Below are 19,427 nucleotides of genomic sequence, written 5' to 3'. Positions count from 1 at the left end.
TCAGAGGGCCATAGACACGGGTTCACAGGTAGATGCCGTGTTTCTTGACTTCCGCAAGGCGTTCGATACAGTTCCCCACATTCGTTTCATGAACAAAGTAAGAGCATATGGACTATCAGACCAATTGTGTGATTGGATTGAGGAGTTCCTAGATAACAGAACGCAGCATGTCATTCTCAATGGAGAGAAGTCTTCGGAAGTACGAGTGATTTCAGGTGTGCCGCAGGGGAGTGTCATAGGACCGTTGCTATTTACAATATACATTAATGACCTTGGGGATAGCATCGGAAGTTCACTGAGGCTTTTTGCGGATGATGCTGTAGTATATCGAGAGGTTGTAACAATGGAAAATTGCACTGAAATGCAGGAGAATCTGCAACTAATTGACGCATAGGGCAGGGAATGGCAATTGAACCTCAATGTGGACAAGTGTAATGTGCTGCGAATACATAGAAAGAAATATAGTTTTTTCATTTAGCTACAATATAGCAGATCAGCAACTGGAAGCAGTTAATTCCATAAATTATCTGGGAGTGCGCATTAGGAGTGATTTAAAATGGAATGATCATAAAGCAGATACCTGACTGAGATTCATTGGAAGAATCCTAAGGAAATTCAATCCGAAAACAAGGAAAGTAGGTTACATTATGCTTGTTCGCCCACTGCTTGAATACTGCTCAGCAGTGTGGGATCCGTACCAGATAGGGTTGATAGAAGAGATAGAGAAGATCCAACGGAGAGAAGCGCGCTTCGTTACAGGATCATTTAGTAATCGTGAAAGCGTTACGGAGATGATGAACTCCAGTGGAAGACTCTGCAGGAGAGATGCTCAGTAGATCGGTACGGGCTTTTGTTGAAGTTTCGAGAACATACCTTCACCGAGGAGTCAAGCAGTATATTGCTCCCTCCTACGTATATCTCGCGAAAAGACCATGAGGATAAAATTAGAGAGATTAGAGCCCACACAGAAGCATACCTACAATCCTCCTTTCCACGAACAATACGAGACTGGAATAGAAGGGAGAACCGATAGAGGTACTCAGGGTACCCTCCGCAACACACCGTCAGGTGGCTTGCGGAGTATGGATGTAGATGTAGACACGGGTGATGCGAAACGTTTGTAATGTGTGTAGACGTGCGACAAACATCTTTGGGATTGATCACTGCATCCTTTACTACTTGAAGCGTTTTTGTGCAACCAGCCGTACAATTGTATGTTTATCAGTTTCTATAATTACAATTATCTTCTCAGGTGGAAAACAGTTTACATTGATCCGCTGATGTACACTGTGAAGATGATTGTAATAATTGAAACCGGTAGAGAATAGCTATACAGTTGTAAAGCTGATGGTATAAATACGCATCTTTTTAAACAAAAAGAACAAGAAATGTTAGCGTTTAATTTTTGTCTTGGATAAGTGCTTCCCAGTTTTGATGAGTACTCTGCTATTTGGCCTGGTGGTTACCGAACCCACTGGTAGGACATCTATAAACAGCTCGGAGAGGGCGATGTGGGGGAAGAGATTTAGCAGCATCGTCTTTCAGCTTTCCGCCAGCTGCGTACCGCAGGCACGGAAGTGCGAAAGCTGCTGATCAGTTTTCCGTTCCCGCGGACGGCGGCAAGTTCCCGGCGGCTGGAAGTTGTGGAAGGTGTGGACTGCCCTGCTGCTGAGGGCCGCGGGTGCCACGGCTAGCCGCCCCGGGCCGTGCCGTGTGCCGCTGCGTGCCGTGCCGTGCTGATGCATATTTCATGGAAGCGTGTCACGCGGTTTATGTGCCTTCAGACCGCGCACGGCGGCCCGCGTTTCGAGATGTCTGCGGTGGTTATCTGCCCGGCAAGGCAACGGACTGGACGGCCGCACCGTTCTGTCACTTTGCAGACTGTCGTAGAGGCGTGCGAAGTCGCCGTGGACTCCGCAACCCTCTGAAGTCAGCCTTACAAATACTGGTCAGACATTTAACGGGACGCTAGTCGCATGAGCATGCAAGTAATTACTCAGTGCTGTCGCCATACCGAACCCACCGTATCGGCCTGGACAACTCGCTTCCACAACAGAAAACTATTTTACAATTAAAATGTATCTGTCTAATTGCGCTGTAAAAAGAAACGTTAGACACGGTTGAAAACATTTTCACTTTAGTCCTTCTGAATTTATCCTTGTTTTGTACTGTTAACATCGTAGTGGTCAGTTCTATCCTCGCTATAGGACACTAAACATAATGTACGTTACCATCGTTTCTATAGTACATACAAAAAGTATTCTGAACTCGGAAGCTGTATTTTAGTACTCGGTGCGCAAAAGCTTAAAGATACTACATGGTAATACACCAGGTGAGGGTTCTACGATATGACTTTAGACTCTGCGGATATATACAGGGTAAAAAAAGTATTTAAACCGACAAACTCTGATAGGTTGTAGGGGACATCAAAACAAATATTTTCCCCTAATGTCATTTTTTCCTGTGAGGAGTATTTAAACCGGAAGTGGAAGATTTATCTGGCGGCAAATTATTTAAACCAACAAACACTTTTCCATATTTTATGACCAAGAGACAACACATTAACACAACCCAATTTCAATTACAGTTGTTGTTGTTGTTGTGGTCTTCAGTCCTGAGACTGGTTTGATGCAGCTCTCCATGCTACCCTATCCTGTGCAAGCTCCTTCATCTCACAATACCTACTGCAACCTACATCCTTCTGAATCTGCTTAGTGTATTCATCTCTTGGTCTCCCTCTACGATTTTTACCCTCCACGCTGCCCTCCAATGCTAAACCTGTGATCCCTTGATGCCTCATAACATATCCTACTAACCGGTCCCTTCTTTGTATCAAGTTGTGCCACAAACGCCTCCCCAATTCTGTTCAATATCTCATCATTAGTTATGTGATCTACCCATCTAATCTTCAGCATTCTTCTGTAGCATCACGTTTCGAAAGCATCTATTCTCTTCTTGTCCAAACTGTTTATCGTCCATGTTTCACTTCCATACGTGGCTACACTCCATACAAATACTTTCAGAAACAACTTGCTGACACTTAAATCTGTACTCATTGTTAACAAATTTCTCTGCTTCAGAAACGCTTTCTTAGCCATTGCCAGTCTACATTTTATATCCTCTCTACTTCGACCATCATCAGTTACTTTCCTCCCCAAATAGCAAGACTCCTTTACTACTTTAAGTGTCTCACTTCCTAATCTAATTCCCTCAGCATCACCCCACTTAATTCGACTACATATCAATATCCTCGTTTTGCTTTTGTTGATGTTCATCTTATATCATCCTTTTAAGACACTGCCCATTCCATTCAACTGCTCTTCCAAGTCCTTTGCTGCCTCTGACAGAATTACAATGTCATCGGCGAGCCTCAAAGTTTTTATTTCTTCTCCATGTATTTTAATTCCTACAGAGATTTTTTCTTTTGTTTCCTTCACTGCTTGCTCTATATAAAGATTGAATAACATCGGATAGAGGCTACAACCCTGTCTCACTCCCTTCCCAACCACAGCTTCCCTTTCCTACCCCTCGACTCTTATAACTGCCATCTGGTGTCTGTACAAATTGTAAATAGCCTTTCGCTCCATGTATTTTACCCTTGCCACCTTGAGAATTTGAAAGAGAGTATTCCAGTTAACATTGTCAAAAGCTTTCTCTAAGTCTACAAATGCTAGAAACGTAGGCTTGCATTTCCTTAATCTTTCATCTAAGATAAATCGTAAGGTCTGTATTGCCTCACGTGATCCCATATCTCTACGGAATCCAAACTGGTGTGCCCCGAAGTCGGCTTCTACTAGTTTTTCCATCGTCTGTAAAAAAAATTGTTAGTATTTTGAAGCTGTGACTTATTAAACTGATAGTTCGGTAATTTTCACATCTGTCAACACCTGCTTTCTTTGGGATTGGAATTATTATATTCTTCTTGAAGTCTGAGGGTATTTCGCCTGTCCCGTTAATCTTTCTCACCAAATGTAGAGTTTCATCATGTCTGGCTCTCCCAAAGCTGTCAGTAGTTCTAATGGAATGTTGTCTACTCCCGGGGCCTTGTTTCCACTCAGGTCTTTCAGTTCTCTGTCAAATTCTTCACGCAGTATCGTATCTCCCATTTCATCTTCATCTACATCCTCTTCCTCTTCCATAATATTGTCCTCAAGTACGTCGCCCTTGTATAGACCCTCTGTATACTCCTTCCACTTTGTTGCTTTCCCTTCTTTGCTTGGAACTGTGTTTCCATCTGAGCTCTTGATATTCATACAAGCGGCTCTCTTTTCTCCAAAGGTCTCTTTTATTTCCCTGTAGGCAGTAACTATCTTACCCCTAGTGAGATAAGCCTCTACATCCTTACATTTTTCTTCCAGACATCCCTGCTTAGTCATTTTGCACTTCCGGTCGATCTCATTTTTGAGACGTTTGTATTCCATTTTGCCTGCTTCATTTACTGCATTTTTACATTTTCTCCTTTCATCAATGAAAGTCAATATTTCTTCTGTTATCCAAAGATTTCTATTAGCCCTCTTCCTTTTACCTCCTTGATCTTCTGTGCCTTCACTACTTCATCCCTGAGAGCTATCCATTCATTACTGTAGATTGTCGAAAATGCCTCCATTGACACTTGAACAAAGATTAAACCGTCGGATCATGTTCTGTCTGACACGGGCAAAAACCCCAGGAGTATCCTGAATTGTTCCTGCTGCTGCTACTATCCGGGCAACCAGATCCTCTTTTGATGCTGCAGGAGTTGTCTAAACAAGATTCCGTATCTCTCCCCACATAAGATGGGACATATCTGGGGATGGAGCAGGTCATGATAAGGACCATCTCTGCCAATCCACGTTTCTGGGAACCGTCGGTCCAGGAATCGACGCACACGGCGGCTGAAATTTTCTGGCGCCCCGTCGTGTTGGAACCACATGTGTTGTCTTGTATCGAGCGAGACGTCTTCCAGCAATTTCCTCAAAATGCAGCGCTCTTGCTGTGCGACGGCGTCCCTATCCAGGTAATCTGCTAAATGACCCGGTCTCACGCAGACGTTGGTACACAGCAGCAAAGGTCGTATGATGTAGGATACGGCGATTAGGATATTGTTGTTGATAAACCCACTGTACAGCTCGTCCGTTGTGGCGTGCTACGTAGTGCTCACCAACCATATCAGTGTACTCACTCCATGTGTATCGATTGATTAGTAAACAGAGACAATGCACTGCTGCACTGGTGGACAGTTGTTGCCTACAACTGAAGAGCGTAATACGCCCTCTAACAACCGTAATACAGCCTCTGACAACTGAAGAGCGTAATATGAACTCCACTGGTTTAAATAATCCTCATAGTAAAAATGTTATTAGGGTAAAATATTTATTTTGATGTCCCCTACAGCGTCACAGAGTTTGTCGGTTTAAATACTTTTCACCCTGATTATTGTTTTTGGCATAAATAACTGACAGTCTATGACCTGGAGTTAACAGGGAATTCGGAATAGTCAGTGGTTCTCAACACGAACGGCCTTGCTGCATTGGTAACACCTGCTCCTGTGAGATCACCGAATTTAAGCGCTGCTGGCTTGGATAGCATTCGGATGGGTGACCGTCTAGATGGGCAGAGAGCGCTGTTGGCTAGCGGGATGCACAACTAGCGGCTCCGGTCACGAAAACTGACAACGGCATAAATAACGGTTCCTCGCCACATTCCTGTCTGTATCGGCGTCCAGAGACGGCTGTCAGCATAAGGTAGCCCCGCGGTCAGACGACGTATTAGGACCTCCGAGTTTAAACCGATTCTCAACACGCTTGTTACAAATATAACCACAACTCTATTTCAGGTACGGTCGTCACACCACAACCAATTCTTTTCTAAAACAATATCTGCAGGCGACACACAAAGTACGCCAGCTATCTTCGTAATTAATTCGTACAAAAGGTAGTTACGATACAGTATAGTAACTCAGTTTCTAATCACTACATGTAATGGTAAAGGAATATTCTGGAAAACGACGAGCGCGTAATAATTATGTAATAAATTTTGGCATTGCTTTCGAAATCATGTGATGCGTTTGTCGGCCCTTGAGTGGAGGTTAATGTAGCTACTTGATGCACGTCTGACGTTCGGTATGGACTGCTTGCTTACCAGAAGCACGGTATTTGATCTGATGCTATATGGAAGTGATCAGTAAACGCCACAAGAGGCTGACTAGCTGCTATAAAATAAGACGATGAGTAGTGTGTTGTCAGTATAGAGAAGAAGTAACAGTTGGATCGGCTCGTCAAGAACCTCACTGAATTCGAATATTAGCTATTCATTGGACGTCATACGAGTAACAAATCCATTAGGCACATCTCAATCCCTCTAAAGCTGTTAACCATTATTGAAGTAGGTAAGCAATGAAATTATCACGGCTTGACCACGACCGTTGCCATCTCTTGTACTGACGGACAGGGCCCGTCAAGCATAGTTGAGGGTGACTGAAGAAAAAAAAATTGTAATAAGCGGAAAGAATTGTTCATGAGTTGTAGAGTAATACCGTCAGTCCACATAACGGGAGTGACAGCGTTGGGAGTTGCAACGAATCGGGTGGGAAGGTCGAGCACCTCCTCATAAGCCATTTATTTCTGTAGTGAGTGCTAAGCCACACTTGGGTCAGCGCAGTGTGGGATGTTACTGGACAGTGGAGCACTGAAAACAATTAATTTGGATTGATGAATCACGCCCCTCTCTGTGGCAATCCTATGGAAGGGTTTGGGTTTGGCGAACACCCAGAGAACGTTACTTGCTGTCATTTGCAGTGCCAACAGTAAAGTATGCAGGAGTTGGTGCTAAGTTGTCGGTGTATTCTTTGCGGTTAGTGTGCGGCCCCGTATTCAGCAACTGAAAATGTTAAATACGGAACGATATAGACACAATTTACAACAATCTGTAGTACGTACGAATGATCGAACAGTTCTGATACAACTGTATCACCATAACAATGCAGCATCCACGAGACTATGGTCTGTGGCGAATACCATTCCTGAAGTGCAGAATATGTCCTCGACTTGAATGCGATCAAACACCTTCTGGACGACAATGTTTAGCTTGACTGACACCAGCAACGGGAAATAAACTTTCAATTACTGACGTTTACAGCCAATCGGTTGCATATAGTTTAGTGTATAAGCCTTGACCAGGTCATGATGCCACTAATCTTCTTCAAAAGGAATAAAGTCTCCTATAATGCTTTAAACATATTACAAAATAAACACATAAAATAACAAATACATTACCGCAGTGAATTAAAGTGTATGTAATAAAAAAGTACTTGCGTAAATCACATTATGTCAAATTATAAGCATAAATGATGAGCTAAAACGCTTAAGTCAAATAGCGTAAGTCATAGATTGGGTCAAACAAGAAAGACAGCAAGAATTACCCCACAGGCACAGCTTACTATAAGAACAGACACTGAACGAAATGTGTGGCCACTGCTTTCGACGCAAAGTAAAGGCAGTTTAGAGCGCGACACCAGCTAGGGATTACTGGTGTAATAAACGTTCGATCGTATGTAATACGTATCTGAAGCAGTAATAGATCAGTATAATGTATATTTAAGTGTTTTAAATAAAATAAAATGTACGTACAGTGTCGTCTTGCATGCTGTCGGTAAGGAAATACAGGGCTCGCTAAGTGAAGGGAGAACCAACGATTCTGAAATGAAAATAAGATGGAGCTTGAGCCAAAACATCCTGCAGTTGCAAGAAACGGCTTTAAAAGCGCTAAAAAAACTTTTTTTCCTCAGCTGTAGTTATTCATTTAAAATGAGGCCATATTAAGTGATCATATCTTTAAAGATCGTAAGTTGTTCCAAGACATCAAGCTTCAAGCTTTTCTTCTCCGTAGCTCGAATCATCATTTGGTCTACTCCTTTTGCACTGCGTCCCGATTTTAATAAATGCTCCACGAATCCGGAATTATGGACATTGGTACCCTTCTTTTCTAAGTAGTGTTCTTGTACCTTATGTTAATGGCCCTAGTAGTTTGATACACAGGCACATACCGCAAGCACTTTTAAGTTCCTGAGATACATAAAGACTCATCTGAAGTTTTTAAATTGTGGATTAAAATTTTAGTTAACCGTTGTTTGTCGAGAAAGCAACCAACAGACTCTGAATTCTGAGTGTTACATTATCTAGATAAGCAGAAAAGCAGGCGCTACATGTCATACTGCACGTTCAAACAGGCAAACTGTTTGTAGTTAGTGAAATTACCCCTTTTTTAGTGTGAAAAAGGACCTATTAGTAGAATCTCTCAAACATAGAAGTAATTAGAGAAAGAAGTTTATTAGATTCCACTTCCATTTTTCTCAGCTACGTTGCTACAGTTGTCACAATGATTTTTATTGCATTCATATTGTCATATAACATTTTCATTTTAGGAACACATCATAAGTGATCAGAGGGTGTACTTATTTATGGAGCTATTTTCCCTTTACAAAATTCAGAAATAGAAAAAAATATCAATTTTACGATGTAAACATGACTAACACATGACAGATGGAGATGGAATCAGATAAATAGTCAATCAATTTCTGAATTCAGTATTGCGCTAGTACACAACGAAAATATGCTATTAACTAAATGTTTTAGTAGCGTAGTTCACTACTTCATATAAATTAACTCTTGTCTGGGTAAAATAACGTTTAAAGTTAAGTCATTTTGTAAATGACTGCATATTAAGCTTGGAATAATAAGTAAGCTGGTCGGTAAATGTTGTTTTATAATCAGTTTTAGATTCTGTGTGCTGGCAATTTTAATTTTAGTTAATGATTAATATAAGTTAAATCCTCACTTACACCAATAACGAAATCATTTCCGTGGGTCAAAAAGGCGCTTCTGCGTGAAAGTAACTCCAAGTAGAATTATTAAGTAGGGCAGTGCTGAATGGAAAACAATTCCACACACATACTGTGAGAAGGAGATTTACAAACTATTGTGGAACAGGTTGGTAAAGAGAAAAATGTGATAGAATGTAGGCATATATTTAAAGATCAAAAACGAAATGCAATGTCACATACGTAAAGGGGTCCCGACCCACACTCCTACATTCCTCAGAAAAGAGCCTGGCGAGGCGAGATCCTGATTGCACTCGAGAGTACCAAAGAAACATCACTTTCATTAATACATGTTTATACAGAAATACAAGACCGTCTTCAGAGCTCCACGCCACAACCGGACCGGCGGGGTGGCACCTCGTCAGAAGCGGAATGCAGGGGTGCGACCGAGTTGCAGTATAGGCAGAACATCGAAGCGAGCGGCTATTTCGTCACGGGGCAGTCTCCATCTCTATGAATCCATCTACAAATGTTTATGATACCTACTCCCTCATTCTTATCTATAAAGGTCAAATTTCTCTCTAAAACCAGCTGTCTTGGTACAACCACACACTGGAACCAATGTTTAACCAGCACAGCTTAGAGCGGGCTTATTACTCCCAAGAAACTGAAGGCTAAAAATGGGACCATTCACCTTCCAGTACAAGCTCTATCTAAATCACCACATTCACCATTAAAAAATCTTCACACTCAGTTACTTGTAGTAAATAAGAAAAAGGGTTTGGAAGGAGACACTGACTTTCCACAACTGAAGGATTTTTGTCTCTAGTACAAGGCACGGTTCACGATCCTAACGTTCCTACGCAAACTTACTGACGTTCACACTTATGTAGTCTTGTTATTACTTTTCTGAGGTAATCATTGCTTCTACCGATAGGTGTTAACGACTCGCAACTAATATTGAGGAGCCCTCAATCATTCCCACGTATACTTGCAACATTTGACGGAGTTACCGGACTTGTCACGGCACCCGGTCATGTGTCGTCCAGCCACGTCTGACATCCAGCCACGACTCCTCACTAATCCTTCCCTTTCGGGCCACACTTAACGGTTGGCGCAAAAGCGAGCTGGTCGATCGGTGGGGGTACCCTTGGTGGCAGTGCTGCTGCGCTTTGCTGCTGTCGAGTAAGGTACAGATATCGACACCATTCAGTAACTGTATCTGCAACCTTAAATAGTGGAATTGTTGACGTCGAAGATTTGCAGTCAGGAGTTAACGCTCCAAGTCCACCTGAAGTACTCACTGGCACACAGGGGTCGGCTTTCGGCCTCCGTTTAGAAAACAGGAGCCAGCAGCTTCGGTGTCTCCCACAGGAACGGGATGAGCAGCAGCGTTGTCCATCCAGTAGAAAGCGGATGACAGGCAGTTTCCAGGTCACTCAGGTCAGCATACAGCAGACCAGGAGGGTGGTGGGACCCTCCAAATGCCCCATCACCGCTGCTACCGAAGTTTGTAGTGAAGAGATAGCAGCAGTATCCTTCTAGCCAGACTCGTGGTTCCACAGGCGATTACAGACAGCTAGGCGTGCCTTCCCTCTCACTGAACAGCTCCAGCTGATACGAAGGCTGAGACGCGCTAACCAGTCAGCAATCATCACTCAGCAATCAGAACTCAGCAATGAGTGAAGAAGGGTGGGGTACTTCCCGTGCGGTCGCCGTCCTGTCAGTTCTGTTAGTGACCTCAGACTTTCGCAACTTCATCTTTCAGAGGATTTTTTTCAGCTGACTCGGCAACTGGGTACTTAAAGTTGTGCAGTACCTACCCTTCCTTACGTCATTCTGCTTGGCACTAGTAAGACACTATGTCTTAGCTTCCGCGACATAATTATGCTTCATTCACAATCCTGGGTGCTAGATCGTTCCCCTGCTGCGATAGCTTCCGTGTTTGCCTTAACTAGCTCAACATTTCCCACTAACTGGCGGTCTACTGGTCATATATCAAAGCGGTTCATCTTCCGGGAACGGCCGAGGTAGACCTTGGACGAATTATTAGTGGCCGCCGGGAATACCATCCTAGGGTGTATCGTATGCTGTATCTTCAAAAGGAAGACTGGAAGATAAATATGAAATTAAAATTTATTGATTACGTCTGTCTCTATGCCTCCTATGTTCTCGTTCTTTCCTTCCATAACCTCTCACATTCTGTAAATCATGAAAGTACACTGGAAAACTTAAAGTTTACTCATTACTACCAGATGATGTACCGTCGCGGATCTTGAAGTCAGCAGTGCGTAGTTAAATAGAAGAGCAGGAAAGGGAACGTTAATATAAAATACTAGTGACGAGTACGGTTAGAGTCAGCTACTTTGAGGGGAATTTTTCTAGAACCAACTGAGTAACTCCGGTTGGCACATAACTGCTATTCCGACCGTCGTGTTCCTAACATTCTGACAAAGTACGGGCACAGACAAAGATATTTAATTTCATTCAGCCACAGGGTGATGACTGTGGTAACAAATGTGTGCCACTTCATTCCGAAACCAAGAGTACTTTCACAACCTCTTCATAGCTGCGCCACTCAGGAAAATCCGATGCTCTGAAGGTCTAACGCTGCCGTAAGCAGTAATTGGCCACAACGCATGCTATCGGCTGGCTCAGATTAGTTACCACATTACAACTTATCTTCTGCTAGTTCGTAGGAGGACATCATGATAGCAGCCATAATCACTTTGGACTATGGACAACGGACTTATTGGATTAACTCTGTAAACTACACCATGCAGTTTACAAGATTAGCAAGAAAACTGGAACCAATGAAGGGTTTCAGAATTATAGGGAAAGGTCACCTCAACAGATGAGTCGATTTACGATTAACACCATGGAAGCCCTTTAGAATCTGAGGCGATGGATACGATCTAGCAATATGTAACTACCAGCAATACTGATGCAAACTGTTAATTCTCACGTCTTTAATCGTTCTTACAGGCGAACGAAAAGTTCTGTTTTGCTAGCGTACTACAATTCACTGCCATCCACCAAAAATGCTTCTTATAGCTTTGTTCATTATATTTTACTCAGCACATTGTAACGGTCAATTTCACAATCTATATTCAGAATAGATTTCATAACTCGTTAGTTGAAAGAAAACTGGGCTGCAACAGAAAATGGTGTCGATCCTTAGAAGCACGAATACAAGTGCAGCAGGACAGTAAAATTGTACAATATTTAAGATACTGCTTACGTATTCCGCGGAAGCTGAGTTCAAATCCCTCCTCGTGCTACATATTTACACACTTGTGCGACTGTTAAGGTACTGAGCTCATATTTTTTAGAACGTGAGTTCAAATCCCTCTCGTTGCTCTATATTTACACTTATCTGTAGCTTCCATAAGCCATTTAATGCAAACCCCGCTGTCATACCTTTCTCAGTCTGAGCTTGTTTTCCTAATATAATAACATAGACATCAACATCACATTAATATATATCATTATTTTCGTTTTCACAAAAAATCCGCTCAATGCCTCGTGCTTACTTGTGGAATGCCATACGGAATTATGCACGTACGTGAAATCAATAAACAACGTACTGTTGCCTTTTCCATGGCCACCAAGAGCTACAATCCAACACAAATAGGCTTGTTATGTCTTTGTTCATTATATTTTACTCAACGCGTTGCAGCGATGATTTTCGCAGTCTGTATCAGAGGGTATTTCATAATTTCTTAATTGAAAGAAAATTGCGCTGCAGCAGAAAATGGTGACGACCTTTAGCGGCATGTCTTCAAAATCTACCTTTTGAAGCTGTAGTTTCAGCTCTTCCACATGACTCGTTAAATCAGTTAATTTCCATTCTAGGATGGATGCCCATCTAAGTGTGAGGTGCATCTTTTTTTCCCTTTCCCTCCGTGTGACGAAGCTGGAACGTGCAATGGCTGTCTTGACAGGACCGGCCGGCAAATGGCATTCGCCATACATTTTGTAAAGCGGTTGTACTCAAACCGTAAGCAGTCGTGACCTAGTAAGCCATGAATGATCCGCTGGGACGCAGAGGATATGTTTCGTAGTTAGTGGAAAAGAAGTCAGTTGGGGGGAAATTTCATTCCTTGTGTCAACCTGTGTAGCCTCGGAGAAATTTCGCTATAAACGTTGGCCATCCTGCGTAAGCAGTCATTACTTCGAAGCTGAACTATCGTGTGTTACACTTAGCAGCAGCAGCAGCGACTGCTGCATTTTCAACTAATCTTTCTTATATTGACACTTTGTCACGAGGTTAATTAAGGTGATAAACTACCTAAAAATTTTAAATTTGTCAAATGTATGTAAAACCCATGGACCATGCCGTTGGTGGGGAGGCTTGCGTGCCTCAGTGATACAAATAGCCGTGCCGTAGATGCAACCACAACGGAGGGGTATCTGTTGAGAGGTCAGAAAAATGTGTGGTTCCTGAGGTCCTGAAGAGGGGCAGTAGACTTTTCAGTAGTTGCAGGGGATGATTAGCTGATCTGGCCTTGTAACACTAACAAAAACGGCCTAGCTGTGCGGGTACTGTTACCGGCTGAAATCAAGGGGAAATTACAGCCGTAATTCTTCCCGAGGGTATGCAGCTTTACTGTATGGTTAAATGATGATGGCGTCCTCTTGATTAAAAACATTCCGGGGGTAAAACAGTACCTCATTCGGATCACCGGGAGGGGACTATTCAGGAGGACGTCGTTATCAGGAGAAAAAAACTGGGTTCTACGGATGGAAGTGTGGGTGTCAGACCCCTTCATCGGGCAGGTAGGTTAGATAATTTAAAAAGGGAAATGGGTAGGTTAAAGTTAGATATAGTGGGAATTGGTGAAGTTCGGTGACAGGAGGAACAAGACTTCTGGTCAGGTGAATACAGTATTATAAATACAAAATCAATTAGGCGTTATGCAGGAGTAATAATGAATAAAGAAACAGGAGTGCGGGTAAGCTACTACAAATACCATAGTGTACGCATTATTGTGGCCAAGATATACACGAAGCCCACGCCTACCACCGTAATACAAGTTTATATGCCAACTAGTTCAGCAGGTGACGAAGAGATTGATGATATATATCATAGGATAAATGAAATTGCTCAGATAGTGAAAGGAGACAAAAATTTAATAGACATGGGTGACAGGAATTCGATAGTAGGGAAAGGAAGAGAAGGAAACGTAGTAGGTGAATATGGAATAGGGGTAAGGATTTTGCACAGAGCATAACTTACTCATAGCTAAGACTTGGTTTAAGAATCATGAAAGAAGACTGCATACATGGAAGTGGCCTAGAGATACTGGAAGGTTTCAGTTAGATTATATACTAATAAGACAGAGATTTAGAAACCAGGTTTTCAATTGTAAGACATTTCCAGAGGCAGATGTGGGCTCTGAGCACAATTAGTTAGTTATGAACTATACAGTTAATTTAAGGAGATGGGATCTGGATAAACTGACAGAACCAGAGGTTGTAGGGAGTTGCAGGGAGAGCATTAGGGAACGATTGACAAGAATGGGGGAAAGAAATACAGTAGAAGAAAAATGGGTAGCTTTGAGAGATGAAATAGTGAAGGCAGCAGAGGATCAACTAGGTAAAAAGACGGTGGTTAGTAGGAATCCTTGGGTAACAGAAGATATACTGAATTTAATTGAAGAAAGGAGAAAATATAAAAGTGCAGTAAATGGAGCAGGCAAAAAGGAATACAAATGTCTAAAAAAATGAGATCGACAGGAAGTGTAAAATGGCTAAGCAGGGATCGCTAGAGGGCCAATGTAAAGATGTAGAGGCGAATATTATTAGGGATAAGACAGATACTGCCTACAGAAAAATTAAAGAGACCTTTGGAGAAAAGAGAGCCAATGTATGAATTTCAAGAGCTCAGATGGAAACCCAGTTCTAAGCAAAGAAGGGAAAGCAGAAAGGTGGAAGGAGTACGTACAGAATCTATACGAGGGCGATGTACTTGAATAAAATGGTATAGAAATGGAAGAGAACGTAGATGAAGATGTAATGGGAGACACGATACTCCGTGAAGAGTTTAACAGAGCACTGAAAGTCGAATCAAGGCCCAGGGAGTAGACAACATTCCATTAGAACTACTAATAGCCTTGGGAGAGTCAGCCCTGACAAAATTCTACATACTGGTGAGTAAGATGTATGAGACTGGCGAAATACCCTCAGATTTCAAGACGACTCCCCAAAGAAAGCAGGTGTTGACAGATGTGAAAATTACTCCACTATCCGTTTAATAAGTCACGGCTGCAAAATACTAACACTAATTCTTAATAGACGAATGGAAAAACTGATAGAAGCCAACCTCGCGTAAGATCAGTTTGGATTCCGTAGAAATGTTGAAACGCGTGAAGCAGTAATGATCCTACGAATTGTCTTAGAAGATAGATTAAGGAAAGGCAGACCTACATTTCTAGCATTTGTAGACTTAGAAAAAACTTTTGACAATGTTGACTGGAATACTCTTTCAAATTGTGAAGGTCTCAGGGGTAAAATACAGGGAGCGAAGGCTATTTACAATTTGCACAGAAACCAGATGGTAGTTGTGAGAGTCGAGGGGCATGAAAGGAAAGCAGTGGTTGGGAAGGGAGTGAGATAGGGTTGCAGCCTATCCCCGATGTTATTCAAACTGTATATTGAGCAAGCAGTTAAGGAAACAAAAGAAAAATTGGAAGTAGCAATTAAAATCCATGGAGCAGAAATAAAAACATTGAGGTTCACCGATGAGACTGTAATTCTGTCAGAGATAGCAAAGGGCCAGGTAGAGTGGTTGAACGGAATAGACAGTATCTTGAAAGACAAACATCAACAAAAACAAAACGAGTATAATGGAATGTAGTAGAACTAAATCGGGCGATGCTGAGGGAATTAGATGAGGAAATGAGACACTTAAAGTAGTAAATGAGTCTTGCTATTTGGAGAGCAATATAACTGATGATGGTCGAAGTAGAGAGGATGTGAAATGCAGACTCGCAATCGGTTGGTAGGACTTCTTCTGATGCATCAAGAGGTCACCAATTTAGTACTGAAGGACAGCGAGGATGGTAAAAATCCTAGAGGGAGACAAAGAGATAAATACTCTAAACAGATTCAGAAGGATGTAGGTTGCAATAGGTACCGTGAGATGAAGCTTGCACAGGATAGAGTAGCATGGGGAAATGCATCAAACCAGTCTATGGACGGAAGACCACAACAACAACAACATGTAAAAATCGAAGACCTTCTGAGGTCAACACGGAGAGTGGTAAAGGATACATAAACGCAGCTATAGAAAATACGACATTTTGGTTTGGCGTGCACTGTTGAGAACAATGAAGAACGTCCACAGCGTCTTTTGTGTTTGAAAGTATTTCATGTTGGGTGTATGCTACCAAGCTAATTAAAGCGCCATTTAGAAAATATTAATAAGAATGACGTGGTCAACCTGAAGCATTTTCTTGCAGAGAACGGAGTCAAATGAAAGAAAAGAAATGATCATTTTCTGGTTAGAATAGTGGTCAGCTTCATTACAGAAAGACACATTAACTGGGATGGCTGTATTGCTATGTTTACTGATTGTGTATGATCTACGTCGGGGCGTTGTTGAGGTTTACAAGCACTTATGGGCGGCAAAGTTCCTGATACTATGTGGACCCATTCCAATATTCGAAGAGTAGCACTTGCTTCGCAATATCTGAGTGTTGATCTGAATCAAGTATTGCAAACTGTCATAAATGTGGCTAGCTCAAACAAAACTCTTCCTCACAAAGCTAGATTTCCTTTAGACAGATATGTTATGATACGAGAGCTGAACACACATCTGTCTTATTTTTTGGCAGCACTTGTTGGCTTTCTGGGGGAAATGTATTGTCACGTAGTTTTGAACTTATAAGAAAAGTATTTTCTCGCTTGGAAGAAGAAAATCATATCGATGACAAAAGCTTTCCAGGCACTGATTTCCCATTAAAGTTCGCATACTTATGGGACTTACGTGAGAAGTTACTCACTGAAAAATCCTCTGTGGGGAGGTAAAGCTCATTTCACTCACATTATTGATAAAGCTTTTTCTTTGGAAGGGAAAAATGAACGACGGAGGAGAAAAGGACAACGTTGCATGCTTGCAGAATTTTATAAACGACTTTTTGAAAAGTCTTACTGCAGGTTTTTTTCTTTATCTGTCTTTTGTTTAATTGAGTGTATTTATCTGAACCTCATTTCGTTTTAAAAAATACTCTCTTGGAAACTGCGATGGATTTCAGCAGATTCAAAATCCATTCACTAATTATTCTCCTCCTCCCCTCTTTCCTTCTGAATTCATTACTGCAGAAAAGGAAGAGCTGATAGAACTTTCATCATATTCTTCACTAAAAGAGAAGTTTTTATCAGTGACATTGCCACCTTATTGCTTTTAAGTAAGGAAAGAGTTTCCAGGCTTGGGCACGAAACAATCAAGATATTAATTCATTTTGAGGGAGTATGTCTTAGCAGCTTCTGTCACTAAAACCAAGTATAGTTCAAGAGTTTGTGAGAGGAATGAAATGAGGTTAGCTGTGTCTGACATGGGCGTCGTTGCATGGGTGCACGTTGTCTGATAATTTTTCCTCAGAATGTGATTCTGATTTGCCTGTTTCTCCTTGTGAGGTTGCGTCGCTTAATTCACCACCGACACTTCCATGTTATTCACCTTGTTCGTCAGGAGGCTTGATGATAAATATTTTGTACTGCCTAAAATTATTGTAAACTGTCAGGAGGTAACAAAAGGTTTTCAATCAATCGATATGGAGCTTTTGCTCTTGCAAAATCTGCTGATCTTGCTGGCACTTTTTGTGTGGGTTTGAGGGGAGACTTCGAGTTTCGCATTTGTTTTAAAAGCCGAAGCAAATGAGACTAAAATATGTCTTACTACATACACGGTGAACAATAGAAAAGTTCAAAACATTGAAAACTGCCTCCATCAGGAGAAACTTTACTAAATTATCCAAAAGGTAACTTTCTTTGATGTGACACGAAAAATTAAGTCAGTCCATGGCGTATGGGAGATGGGCCGCACCGCAGACTAGTCCATCCTGCTGTTATGTACTCTGGAAACCGTTATTCCACTCAATAAATGGATGTGTGTTACCATAACTAGTTCGATTTTTCACGCTTTCATTAAATGTAGGATTCCAGTTACTCCTTCCAGTGTCTACTTATCTTAGGACACAACGCCCACCTAGTCCAACAGAACTATAATTTACGATACAATAGGGTATTATCAAAGCTAGTTTGCCGTTCCAAGTCTGGCAGAGTATTGGCGAAAAAAAGTCGTCAGTATTAATGAGAGCTGTTTGGAGAAAAAGAGTGCTATGAAGATCCGTAGAAGAGGAAGCAACTGTCAGCTAATGTGACAGAAGAAGAAAAATGAGTCAATTTGGAAGTCGTAGTGTCAGAATATGAGAAGCTTTAGAAAACTTACAATCAGATAAGGCAGAGAAAGATAAAACTTCCTCGAAATTGGAGAGGCGGTGAGGGCAGGTTATATTGAAATGATTAATAAAATTAGTGTGTAATGTATGTGAGGCTGGAGTCATATTTTGGATTTTCGGCAATCACCCACGGAAGCCCGAAGGCAGCCAAATGCAGATAAATGCGAGAAATACAGATGAGCGCTCAAGCGTCCGTTATAAGTATTACGTACAGAAGAATAAAAAAGAAGTTGAAGATCACTTGGATCACAATCAATTTTGCTTTAGGAAATGTAAAGAAACGCGAGGTAGTTTTGATGTTGTCTGTTAATGTAGGCAAGAGTTAAGAAACATCAAGACAACTTCATGTGGTCTATCATTCCCAGGTTAAAATGGTATAAAGTGTTTGACAGGTGTAATCAATAGCAAAATTAGCGTAACATACACTAAGTAAAGAACAGAGGAAAGAATTATAAGCATGTAAGTTACGTTCTGACTGTAAAGGACGTATGCAATCCTTTTCTTCTACCAGTCAATCTGTATGACAGAAATTAAAAGAAAGGCCCAAGACCAGGATTAAATTTCAGGGGAAAAGGATATCGATAATTTAATTGGTCGTTGAGTTGCCTAACGTCATCGAAACCATGAAAGAAACACTGCACTTGCTGAACGGAATGAGTAGTTGGCTGAGTGTGGATTGAGAATAAACCAGTACAAGACGAACGTAATGAGTAGCATCACAAATGAGATTAGCGATAACTTGACATCAACACCTGGCAATGTTGAAAGCAAAATAACACATTAGCAAGGAGGATACAAGAAGCAGACTAGTGCATGCAAAACGAGTATTCTTCGTTAAAGGAATTCTGCTATTATCAAAATCCAAAAAGTATTATACATAGTCTTTATTTTAAGAAGAAATATCTTATAATATAAGTCTGGAACAGCACGTAGTGTATAGAATCAAGGATTGGAGAAGTGGGTTTTACAGAATAATACTAAAAATAAAGTGCACTTCTTAATAAGAATTGAGGAGATAGCCCATACAACTGACGATGAGAAAAACGTGTAGAAGGAAACTAGCACCTCTAGATGCATCCTCAGGATTGAAATGATATAATCCCTGATTTAAATATAGTTATGTGGGTGCAGGCTGCAGATATGTCTCACATGTAACTGTTGGTAAT

This window comes from Schistocerca gregaria, chromosome 5 (genome assembly GCF_023897955.1).
Source record: "Schistocerca gregaria isolate iqSchGreg1 chromosome 5, iqSchGreg1.2, whole genome shotgun sequence".
Taxonomy (NCBI): Eukaryota; Metazoa; Arthropoda; class Insecta; order Orthoptera; family Acrididae; genus Schistocerca; species Schistocerca gregaria.
Note: the sequence above shows the minus strand (reverse complement) of the source record.